General features: G+C 45.5%; 1 protein-coding gene across 2 annotated transcripts in view; it reads right to left on the minus strand.

The window, feature by feature from the left end:
- LOC132780020 (ubiquitin carboxyl-terminal hydrolase 22-A) overlaps positions 1–12,075 on the minus strand; it is a 204,119-nt gene that overhangs the window by 142,069 nt on the left and 49,975 nt on the right. The window lies entirely within an intron of this gene.

Here is a 12,075-nt window from a genome sequence, read left to right on the forward strand (position 1 = left end):
CTCTCCTTCCTTCCCTCCCTCTTTCCTTCCTTCCATCTTTTTCTTTCCCTTCTTCTTTCTTCCTTCTCTACCTGTTTCTTTTCTCGCTTCCATTGCTCTGTGGTTCCTTCCTTCCTTCCTTCCTTCCCTCCCTCCCTCCCTCTTTCTCTCCTTCTTTCTTTCTCTCCTTCCTTCCCTCCCTCTTTCCTTCCTTCCCTCTTTTTCTTTCCCTTCTTCTTTCTTCCTTCTCTACCTGTTTCTTTTCTCGCTTCCTTTGCTCTGTGGTTCCATCCTTCCTTCCTTCCTTCCTTCCTTCCTTCCTTCCTTCCTTCCTTCCTTCCTTTGTCCCACCCTGGTCATTCCACAGATATATAAACCCATTTTTCCTACTTCCAACAGACCTCACTACCTCTGAGGATGCTTGCCATAGATGCAGGCGAAACGTCAGGAAAAAAATTGCCTCCAGAACATGGCCATATAGCCCGGAAAAACCTACAACAACCCAGTGATTCCGGCCATGAAAGCCTTTGACAATACGATATCCGATACATTAAGGCTCCTTCAAATGTTCATTACCAAATGTCTGAAGAGGAATAAATACTCAACCCTGTCCTGGTGAAAGAAAAATATGTGATCAAAAATAAGTTAATATTATTGAAGAAAAGCAGGGGTCACCTCTTGCTATAAATCGAAATATACTTAAGACAAGAGACCTAGAAAAACTGGTTAAGGGTAAAGAGAAATCTCAACAGAAAGGAGGGAAACATGGAAATCAACAAAACCTGGCTACCAGTATTTAAAACTCCAAAATCAGGACAGTATATAGAGAGGAACACTCTGAAAACAGGGGAATTCCAGACAAGAAACAATCAGGGCCAGCTCACACCTCCCAACAACAGAATCCCTCAGGCAGGAAGCAGCCACGCTTTGAAACTGCAAGGCCATTCAATGCTAATCTGCTGCTCTCTTTTCTTCTTGCGTTAAAATGCATACATTGTCCAGGAGATATTGGAATGGATATTTTTGCATTCCCCATTGCAAACTGTGGATTAGTTGGGAGAACAAAATGCTAGTATCCATGTACATTTTCAATTTGCAAGTATTTACTTTTGAATTGGGTTAAAAGAAAAAACATTGTTCCTATCCTTTTAAGGGGTATTCTGTGGACACCAGTGGATCAGGTATACTGGGGCAGTATTGGATCTCTGAAAGATCACAGGCATTTACAGGTGGTTCTCTCATCATCATGCTTCTTGTTGGAGATGAAAGCATTTCTTGGACAGGGCTGTGGTGCAGCTAGTTAGTAGCCAGCTGCATTAAATCACTACTGACTAAGTGGTCATGAGTTCAAAGGCAAGAGTGAGCTCCCGACCATTAATAGTCTGGCTTGTTGTCGACCTATGCAGCCTGAAAGACAGTTGCATCTGTCAAGTAGGAAATGTAGATACCTCTTCATGCGGGGAGGCTAATTTAACTAATTTACAACACCATAAAACCTTCCAGCAGTGTGTGTAAGAATGAGGAAGTACTCCATCAAGGACTCATTGTCACAAGTAGACGGTGAAGTGGCAGCTCCCCCTGTGGCCGGAATCGAGCATAGCTTCATGAAGCCGGAAATCTGGAAATGTTAAATTGCCTCTGTGCCTGTCTATATATGTTGTATGTCTAAATGGCATTGAATGTTTGCCATGTATATGTACATTGTAATCCTCCCTGAGTCCCCTGCGGGGTGAGAAGGGCGGAATATAAATACTATAAGTAAATAAATAAATAATCAAACTGGCCAATTCTAGCATTCACACTTGCCTCAAGCATACAATAATTCTTTCTCCCACCCTGGATATCCCACAGATATATAAACCTCCCAACTTCTAAGGATGCCTGCCATAGATGTGGGCAAAATGTCAGGAGAGAATGCTTCTGGAGCATGGCCAGGCAGCCCAGAAGACTCACAGCAACCCAGATAAATATGATTGTTGAGACACATACGGAGCCAACGTTTACCTTCTTAGTGATATTGCCAATGCCTTAACGGCAATGCTTCTGGTGACTTTAATCAAAAGGTCAAGGAAAACAGGAAGACGGAAATGACAATGAGAAGGTCGGTTGCTGTTTTGAGATTTCCTATTTCAATTTACAACACTAACATTTTAAAAGAGATGCCGCAAGCTTGTCACACCGTGTCAAATAAAGAGCATTTCCAAGTGTGGATAAATACTAATATTATTTAGTGGTTTCAAAATAAGTGAAGGATGGCAAATAAACAAAGCCATCTTGGAACTTTTAACACATGGAACCAGATTGTGGGTTTTCCACTCATGTGGCAGGACAGCCCTTAGTTCCATGTTGCATCCGGAGACCACAACCACACAGAGACCAGGAAGGGAAGCACATTCCTACAGAGAGTAGTCATGGGCTCAAAATTTGTCCCATTCGTTTGATTCGTGTTTCCGTTTTGTTCCGTACATTTGGATGGCACAAAACGGAAAGGCCCCTCCTGGAACGAAAAGGCAATCGAAACGAAAGGCAGGCGGGAGCAGGTACCAGCTCCAAGCCTGCTTTTCAGATCGATTGCCTGGGGCCTGGTAGGGACTGCAGCTGAGCGTTAAGTAATGAGTGCTCCTTACTCGGTGCTTGGCTGCATGCCCTGCCGGGCCCAGGCGCTTTGGGTCTATGGGGTGAAGTCTCCCCCCGCATAGGCCCAGGCACTTTAGGTCTACGGGGTGAAGTCCCCCCCATAGGCTCGGGCGCTTTGGGTCTACGGGGTGAAGTTCCCCCCATAGGCCCAGGCGCTTTGGATCTACGGGGTGGAGTCCCCCTTTCCCCAATAGGTGCTTTGAGCCTACAGGGTGAAGTCCCCCCCCCCCCATATGACTGGGCGCTTTGGGTCTACGGGGTGAAGTCGTTCCCCCCCCCTCCAATAGGCCCAGGCGCTTTGGGTCTACGGGGTGAAGTCGTCCCCACCATGTGCCTGGGCGCTTTGGATCTATGGGGTGAAGTTGTCCCCCCCTCCAATAGGCCCAGGCACTTTGGGTCTACGGGGTGAAGTCCCCCCCATAGGCTCGGGCGCTTTGGGTCTACGGGGTGAAGTTCCCCCCATAGGCCCAGGCGCTTTGGATCTACGGGGTGGAGTCCCCCTTTCCCCAATAGGTGCTTTGAGCCTACAGGGTGAAGTCCCCCCCCCCCATATGACTGGGCGCTTTGGGTCTACGGGGTGAAGTCGTTCCCCCCCCCCCTCCAATAGGCCCAGGCGCTTTGGGTCTACGGGGTGAAGTCGTCCCCACCATGTGCCTGGGCGCTTTGGATCTATGGGGTGAAGTTGTCCCCCCCTCCAATAGGCCCAGGCACTTTGGGTCTACGGGGTGAAGTCCCCCCCATAGGCTCGGGCGCTTTGGGTCTACGGGGTGAAGTTCCCCCCATAGGCCCAGGCGCTTTGGATCTACGGGGTGGAGTCCCCCTTTCCCCAATAGGTGCTTTGAGCCTACAGGGTGAAGTCGTCCCCCCCATATGACTGGGCGCTTTGGGTCTACGGGGTGAAGTCGTTCCCCCCCTCCAATAGGCCCAGGCGCTTTAGGTCTACGGGGTGAAGTCGTCCCCCCCCATGTGCCTGGGCGCTTTGGGTCTATGGGGTGAAGTCGTCCCCCCCCTCCAATAGTCCGAGGCGCTTTGGGCCTACGGGGTGAAGCTCCCCCCATAGGCCCGGGCGCTTTGGGTCTACGGGGTGAAGCCCCCCCCCCTCCAATAGGCCCAGGCACTTTGGGTCTACGGGGTGAAGTTCCCCCCCCCCCTTCCCCAATAGGTGCTTTGGGCCTACAGGGTGAAGTCCCCCCCCCCAATAGGCCTGGGTGCTTTGGGCCTAAAGGGTGAAGTCCCCCCCTTCCCCAAGAGGTGCTTTGGGCCTACAGGGTGAAGTCCCCCCCCCCCATATGCCTGGGCACTTTGGGTCTACGGGGTGAAGCGTCCCCCCCCATAGGCCTGGGCGCTTTGGGTCTACGGAGTGAAGCGTCCCCCCCCCCCCATAGGCCTGGGCTCTTTGGACCTATGGGGTGAAGTCCCCCCTTCCCCAATAATGGGCTGGAAAAAAACAGATCTTTTGGCCCCGAAAACAAAAAAAAACAATTATCTGACCTCCTGATTTTGGGAGGCTTAGCCGAAATGATTCACACACACACAGATATAATATCCTAGATTTGAAAGGGACCCCTATAGAAGGACAATGATACGTTGCATGCTCCAGAGTAGCATGCAGAGTAGCATGGGACCCCTCCGAAAGCTGGGACATGGAACGGATCAAGGTAAGTCCCGAATGCACATGACTATCAGAGAGTCATCAATTACCTTTAGCAGAAACTCCAATTTCACCACCAGTTCTCGATACTAGAACGGAGTATCCAGTGCATTACGAAGCACGCACACAGTTTTAAAGGCTTCCTAAATTAACATAATTAGGAATGACTAAGGTGGGGAAAAAATAAACACCTCAGCATAGCGTGAAGATACACTCAAATAATGTAAACGCAACTGCATTGTTGTGAATTGCAAAGGTAGCATCCCTTTCTTTCTTCCTAAGCCGTGAAGGGAAAATGGTTCCAGATTGCAACTCACCCTCCTTTCCATAAAAACCATTCTATAGCGACATATATGCACTTGCTGTGGTTATTCGATTTCGGTGTGCGGAGTGGATGCTTTTCCTGCAATGCACCACTGCAGCAGCCAATTTCACATGTGAACCAGACCTTGCCTGCCAAGGCTGCAGCAGAATGTTTCAAGATCCTGCACAAAAATCTCTTCCCTTTCCCTCCTCATTCCCCTGTGTCAGCAAATCGTGGAAATGCTTTTAAACATCTTATTAGGTGATGCATTGATCTAATCTATAGGGACACGTGGCAGGAGAAGTAATGCAGCAGGCGAGTTAAGCAGCCTTGCCGCCCTGACAGTGTGTGCAAAGCATTTTGCACACAATACTCAGGAGCAATTTCCAAGGCAAGATCACACACGGAATAAAATTCGTATTTTTCTTAGGGAAAAGGGAGGAAGGAAGGAAGGCTCTTGGGATGCAGAGTCTGCTATACTTTGATGGAACTACTCCAAGCAATATATATATTTTTTTCTGCGAAAGAATCTTAAGAGGAATATAGATCAAAGCTTAACAACTCACAGGATCTGATTTGGGCAGGCCGTGGCTTCAGCCGGTTCTATTTAAGCACTATAAGCCGTCCATAGGAAATATGAACTTAATTAGTCCACATCAAAGTCGATGCAGTTCTGCGAGAGCTCCTGTTCAAATGATTTATTTATAGGACATTAAAAAGTTGTGTTTTTTTTTTTAAAGGACAGAAGTGAAAATCAACTTTTACCTATACGCTTCTCGCTGAAAAAGGAAATCATTCGTTGCGATGTGCATTTGACCAAAGGGATTCACAGAATTTATTTATTTTTATTTATTTACTATATTTGTATACCACTCTTCTGAGCCCTCATCGAGGCCGAGAATGCCTCGATATTCCCATTTTCTGATCCTGATAAAATGCAAAATCTACACAGAGTTGTTGCAGGTTTTTCCAGGCTATATGGCCATGTTCCAGAGGCATTTTCTCCTGATGTTTTGCCTGCATCTATGGCAAGCATCCGCAGAGGTAGTGAGGTCTGTTGGAACTAGGAAAAAGGGTTTATGTATCTGTGGAATGACCAGGGTTGGACAAAGAACTCTTGTCTGTTGGAGCTAGATGTGAATGTTTCAACTGAGCACATTGACTAGCATTTGATGGCCTGGCAGTTTTTTGGTGTGGCTTGTTAGTGACTGGGGCAATCTTTTGTTGAGAGGTGATTAGCTGTTCCTGATTGTTTCTCCTCTGTATTGTCGAAGGCTTTCATGGCTGGAATCACTAGGTTCTGGTGGGTTTTTTCGGGCTATATGGCCATGTTCTAGAGGCATTTCTCCTGACATTTCGCCTGCATCTATGGCAAGCATCTATGGCAGAGGTGTTTCTCTGCATCTATGGCAGAGGTGTTTCTCTGCATCTATGGCAGAGGTGTTTCTCTGCATCTATGGCAGAGGTGTTTCTTCTCTGTTGTTTTGCTGTTGTAATTTTAGAGGTTTTTTTAATACTTTGCAAAATCTACACAGGGTTGTTGTAGGTTTTTTTCGAGCTATAAGGTCATGTTCTAGAGGCATTTTCTCCTGACGTTTCGCCTGCATCTATAGCAAGCATCCTCAGAGTTTGTGAGGTCTGTTGGAACTAGGGAAAAGGGCTTATGTATCTGTGGAATGACCTGGGTGGGACAAAGAACTCTTGTCTGTTGGAGGAAGGTATGAATGCTTCAACTGACCAGCTTGATTAGCATTGGATGGCCTGGCAATTTTTTTGGTGCGGCTTGTTAGTACCTGGGGCAATCTTTTGTTGAGAGGTGACTAGCGGTCCCTGATGGTTTCCTCTCTGTTGTGTTGCTCTTGTACTTTCACACGCCTTTGGATATTCGATTTTAAAAAGAAATAATTAGGTGTCACTCATTATATCTCACAAGATAGGTGTGATTTGAGTCCTCCCAGGGGTGAGAAAGGCGGTATAAACATACTGTAAATATAAATAAATAAATAAATTTGAGGGCACCGAGGAACTAGGATTCGAATCTCCATTTGGCCACAGAAACCCACCGGATGACCTTCTGCCCAAGTCACACTCAGCTTCAGGAGAAAGGCAAAATCCCTTGCCAAGAAACTGCTATAATAGGTTTCCCTTTACAGTTGCCATAATTTGGGAATTTAATTTTTTTGGTCGTGTCAGGAGCGACTTGAGAAACTGCAAGTCGCTTCTGATGTGAGAGAATTGGCCATCTGCAAGGACATTGCCCAGGGGACACCTGGATGATTTGATGTTTTTATCATCCTTGTGGGAAGCTTCTCTCATGTCCCTGCATGAGGAGCTGGAGCTGATAGAGGAAGCTCATCCGCCTCTCCCCGGATTCGAATCCACGATGCCGGTACAGGGGTTTAACTTGGGAATGACTTGATGTATAAACCTCACTTACTTAGTTTCCAACAGACCCTCTCGAACCTCTGAGGATGCCTGCCATAGATGTGGGTGAAACGTCAGGAGAGAATGCTTCTGGAACATGGGCAGACAGCTATGACAATGCAATGCAACCCACTAACTGGTGTATTATTTAAAACACTTAGATAATAGTGGTACTTTCCAATGTTTAAAAAATGTCCTACACTAAAACCATAGGATATCATACATGCGCAATAACACGGCAGACTTCATAATGGGGGGGAAAAACACCAAAACAAGAAGCAGGAGACAAGACTAGCCAATGGATTTGGAATTCCTTCTGAAAAAGGAATGTCTATGGAACCTAGTTGCTGACCAGTGCACTATGTAAGACATCAGGCTACCTCATTATTTAATCACTTCACATTATTTTTAGCACAAGTCTAACTAAAAACGTGATTAGCTTCCAGAGACAGGACAATTCATTATACTCACATTGCATTTTTATCCAGCAGTAATAGAAAGCTTCACTAACTGCTTCTGAACATAAAAAATTTGCACTTCAAATAGGATTGATAAAGAACATTTGAATATCCACACTGAAGTTGTGGATGTTCGCACAATAATCTTTAGTGCTCATAGGAGTCTCACCACGGTCACCATTGCACGATCTTCTGATAAGTGCCTTTTGAAATTGCCAAGTTTTGAATTTTCATCAACAGAAAATTGCTGAAACATTCCCAGTGTAATATTCACTTAGATGTGAACAATGGGACAAATACAAAATGGAAATTTCTAGATTCAGTGATCACACCAGTCTGCTCACTAGTCCTATACCCATCTTAATAAAAGACACATAACTTTATCTATATAAATAAAAAGGTAATGTTTGTTTGTGGGATTAACATAACTCAAAAACCACTGGGCAAATTGACACCAAATTTGGACAGAAGGCACCTATCAGGCCCATGAGTGACCATTGTGCTGGTACGGCTGCGCCAGGAGCTCCAACTTCTTTTCCTTTCTATTGAGTGTTTGCATGTATTCCAAAGTTCCATGCATTTTGCAATAAGGTAGCTTCCCTTGGTTTGCAATCATAGGGCCAATGACCCATCAATCATCATTATGTTCTTTTCTTCCGTCCCTTTTTCTGGGTTAAGGAAGGAAAAGGGGGCCCTCTAGTTCAGTTCACACGGAGAAGCCTTTCGTACAGGACGTGACTCAGTTCCACCTGTAGAAAGCCTCATCTTTTACAGCATAGCCTTTGTTGGGGAATTTAGTTCCACAACTCTACAGCCAGCCTTCGCTGGGAATTGAAAGCCTTCTTTCCTCTTGGAAATCTACTAAAGGACTCTGTTTGGTAAGGACCACTTGCAGCAGCCATAACGCAATTGGGACCGGGTGTAGGGGCCCACGCCAGCAGAGCTTAAGCCCGATTGCCCAGGGAAGGGTCAAGGATTTCCCTTGTAGAAGGAAGAAACAGTTTATGAAGAAAGTTGCCTGTCCCTTGTGGACAAGATTTAAGCAAGCCACCAGTTGATTCAAAGCCTTGAAGTATTTGTTTGATTTATTGAAGATTTAAGCAACAATAAAAACTTTGTTGAACTTTCTAAGTCTTTAAAAGAACTTTGTGTGGGGAAATCCGAAAGGCCTCTCAGCCGAGGCACCCCCGGCGTCCCGTTGGGCATTCAGAAAACACGTCCTGTCTACAGACTCTTTCACAGGCCCAGCGCATGACAGCACAACCATCACTCATAAAAACACTGGAAAACACAGCAGAAGAGACTTAAAAAGCAAAAAAATAAAATAAATACATTACAACGCATGTGCAAAACCACATATATACACATATACACAAATATATACACCCACCCACTGTCATTGTGATTGTGTATATTGTAATGTTATATTCTTAATGTATTCATATATTTTTATGTACTTATGATGTTGTTGCTTGTTGCTTATGTTTTGGTTTTATTTTGCTGTAATATGTTGTCTGGGCTTGGCCTCATGTAAGCCGCCCCGAGTCCCCGTTGGGGAGATGGTGGCGGGGTATAAATAAAGATTATTATTATTTATATTACTATTATTATGCACACACATAAGTTTCTTCCTGGGACAACCCTCCAGTGTTTCTCAGCCTAGGGGTCGGGACACATGGGAGAGGTCGCAAAGGGTGTCAGAGCGGTCGCCAAAGACCATTACAAAACACAGTATTTTCTAATCACCTCTCAACAAAAGATTGCCCAGGCACTAACAAGCCACACCAAACAAGAGCCAGGCCATCAAATGCTAATCAAGGTGGTCAGTTGAAACATTCACACCTAGCTCCAGCAGACAAGAGTCCTTGGTCCCACCCTGATCATTTCACAGATATATAAACCCTTTTTCCTACTTCCAACAGACCTCACTACCTCTGAGGATGCTTGCCATAGATGCAGGCGAAACGTCAGGAGAGAATGCCTCTAGAACATGGCCATATAGCCCGAAAAAACCTACAACAACCCAGTGATTCCGGCCATGAAAGCCTTCGACAATACAGTATTTTCTGTTGAATCGTGGGAGTTCTGTGTGCCAAGTTTGGTTCAAATCCATCTTTGGTGGAGTTCAGAATACTCTTTGATTGTAGGTGAACTATAAATCCCAGCAACTACAACTCCCAAATGTCAAGGTCTATTTTCCCCAAACTCCACCAATGTTCACATTTGGGCATATTGAGTATCCGCGTCAAGTTTGGTCCAAGTTCATCATTGTTTGAGTCCACAGTGCTGTCTGGATGTAGGTGAACTACATCTCCAAAACTCAAGGTCAATGCCCACCAAACCCTTCCAGTATTTTCTATTGGCCATGGGGGTTCTGTGTAGGAAGTTTGGCCGAATTCTATCGTTGGTGGGGTTCAGAATGCTCTTTGATTGTAAGTGAACTATAAATCCCAGCAACTACAACTCCCAAATGTCAAGGCCTATTTTCCCCAAACTCTACCACTGTTCACCCTACAACTCCAAAACTCAAGGTCAATGCCCACCAAACCCTTCCAGTATTTTCTCTTGGTCATGGGAGTTCTGTGTGCCAAGTTTGGTTCAATTCCATTGTTGGTGGGGTTCAGGATGCTCCTTGATTGTAAATGAACTCTAAATCCCAGCAACTACAACTCTCAAATTACAAAACCCATCCCCGCCCCAACTCCACCAGTATCCCAATTTGGGTGTGTCGGGTATTAGTGCCAAATTTGGTCCAGTGAATGAAAATACATCCTTGCATATGAGATATTTACATGACGATTCATAACAGGAGCAAAATGACAGTTAAGAAGTAGCAACGATAATAATAATAATAATAAACATAATAGCCTTCAGGCTGAGAAAGGCAGTATACAAATATGGTAAATAAATAAATGTTGTGGTTGGGGTCAACACAACCTGAGGGACTGTATTAAGGGGTCTCTGCATTAGGAAGGTTGTGAAACACTGCTCTAGATGGACACAGAGATGACCAATGCTGTTGGTGAGTGAGTCTGCAAACCCTGAGTGACAGGTAGCCAGGAAAGTTCCTAAAAGACTGCAATAGTCTAAACTGCTCACCTTGCTTCTCTCATGTCCCTGCATGGGAAGCTGGAACTGAAAGGCGGGAGCTCACCCCATTCTCCACATGGAAAGGCTTCTCTCATGTCCCGACATGGGAAGCTGGAACTGACAGGCGGGAGCTCACCCCACTCTCCACATAGGAAGGCTTCTCTCATGTCCCTGCATGGGAAGCTGGAACTGAAAGGCGGGAGCTCACCCCACTCTCCACATGGAAAGGCTTCTCTCATGTCCCCACATGGGAAGCTGGAACTGACAGGCGGGAGCTCACCCCACTCTCCACATAGGAAGGCTTCTCTCATGTCCCCGCATGGGAAACTGGAGCTGGCAGATGGGAGCTCACCCCACTCTCTTTCAGTCAGCAGCCCTGCCGGCACAAGGGTTTAACCCACTGCGCCACAGGTGCTCCATAATGCCAATGAGGATAACTATGAGGTTTCTGAACATAACAAAAACGTACTACATTTTCCAACTATTTATATGCAGGTCTTATAGATTTCAAAGGCTTGGAAACAGTAGCTTTCGAAAAAGTTATCCTTCTACATTCTAGATCTCTAGATGGCCATAGAGAAGACCAATGCTGTTGGTGAGTGAGTCTGCAAACCCTGAGTGACAGGTAGCCAGGAAAGTTCCTAAAAGACCGCAATAATCTAAACTGCTCACCTTGCATTTACCTGGAACGAAACAGAGATCTCTTTCTTTGATCAGGAATGACCCAGCAAAAACCAAATGCTGCAGTGACGACGTCAAAAGATGACTAAGGGCGATGCAAGAGCGCTCCTTCCAAGAAGCTTTAATAATTGTGTAGAAGAGGGAATTTCACAGCTGATGCTTGTCAATCAAGATCCACCGACTGAAGCTCCCCCTCCACATAACAATGGAAGGTACAGAAATCCCGTCCCTTTTTTCACCTGGCTACTCTAAGAAGCACGGAAACTTAAAATCAGATTTTTATTTTTATCATGTCAGGAGCGACTTGAGAAACTGCAAGTCACTTCTGGTATGAGAGAATTGGCCGTCTGCAAGGATGTTGCCCAGGGGACGCCCAGATCATCTACAACAATAATAGTTAGAATGCAGCATTGGAATTAACATTTAGTTGTAAACAAATACTCATTTGGGTTGCTGTGATTTTTCTGGGCTGTATGGCCATGTTCCAGAAGCATTCCTTTATGGTCAGAAGCATGGCCATACAGTCCAGAAAACTCACAGCAACCCAGTGATTCTGGCCATGAAAGCCTCCGACAACAAATACTCATTTAATAACAACACACATACACACACACATATTTTGACCAGCATGTGTAAAGATTCCATACTAAAACATGAGCCACTTTGGAAACCTAACACTAAAAATACATTGACACGCAATACCATTTTTTGTGTGACTTGAGAAAGTGCAAGTCGCTTCTGGAGTGAGAGAATTGGCCGTATGCAAGTACGTTGCCCAGGGGATGCTTTGGCAACGTACTTGCAGGATGTGTTACCATCCTATGGAAGGCTTCTTTCATATCCCTGCATGG

The sequence above is a fragment of the Anolis sagrei genome, chromosome Y (genome assembly GCF_037176765.1).
Source record: "Anolis sagrei isolate rAnoSag1 chromosome Y, rAnoSag1.mat, whole genome shotgun sequence".
Lineage (NCBI taxonomy): Eukaryota > Metazoa > Chordata > Lepidosauria > Squamata > Dactyloidae > Anolis > Anolis sagrei.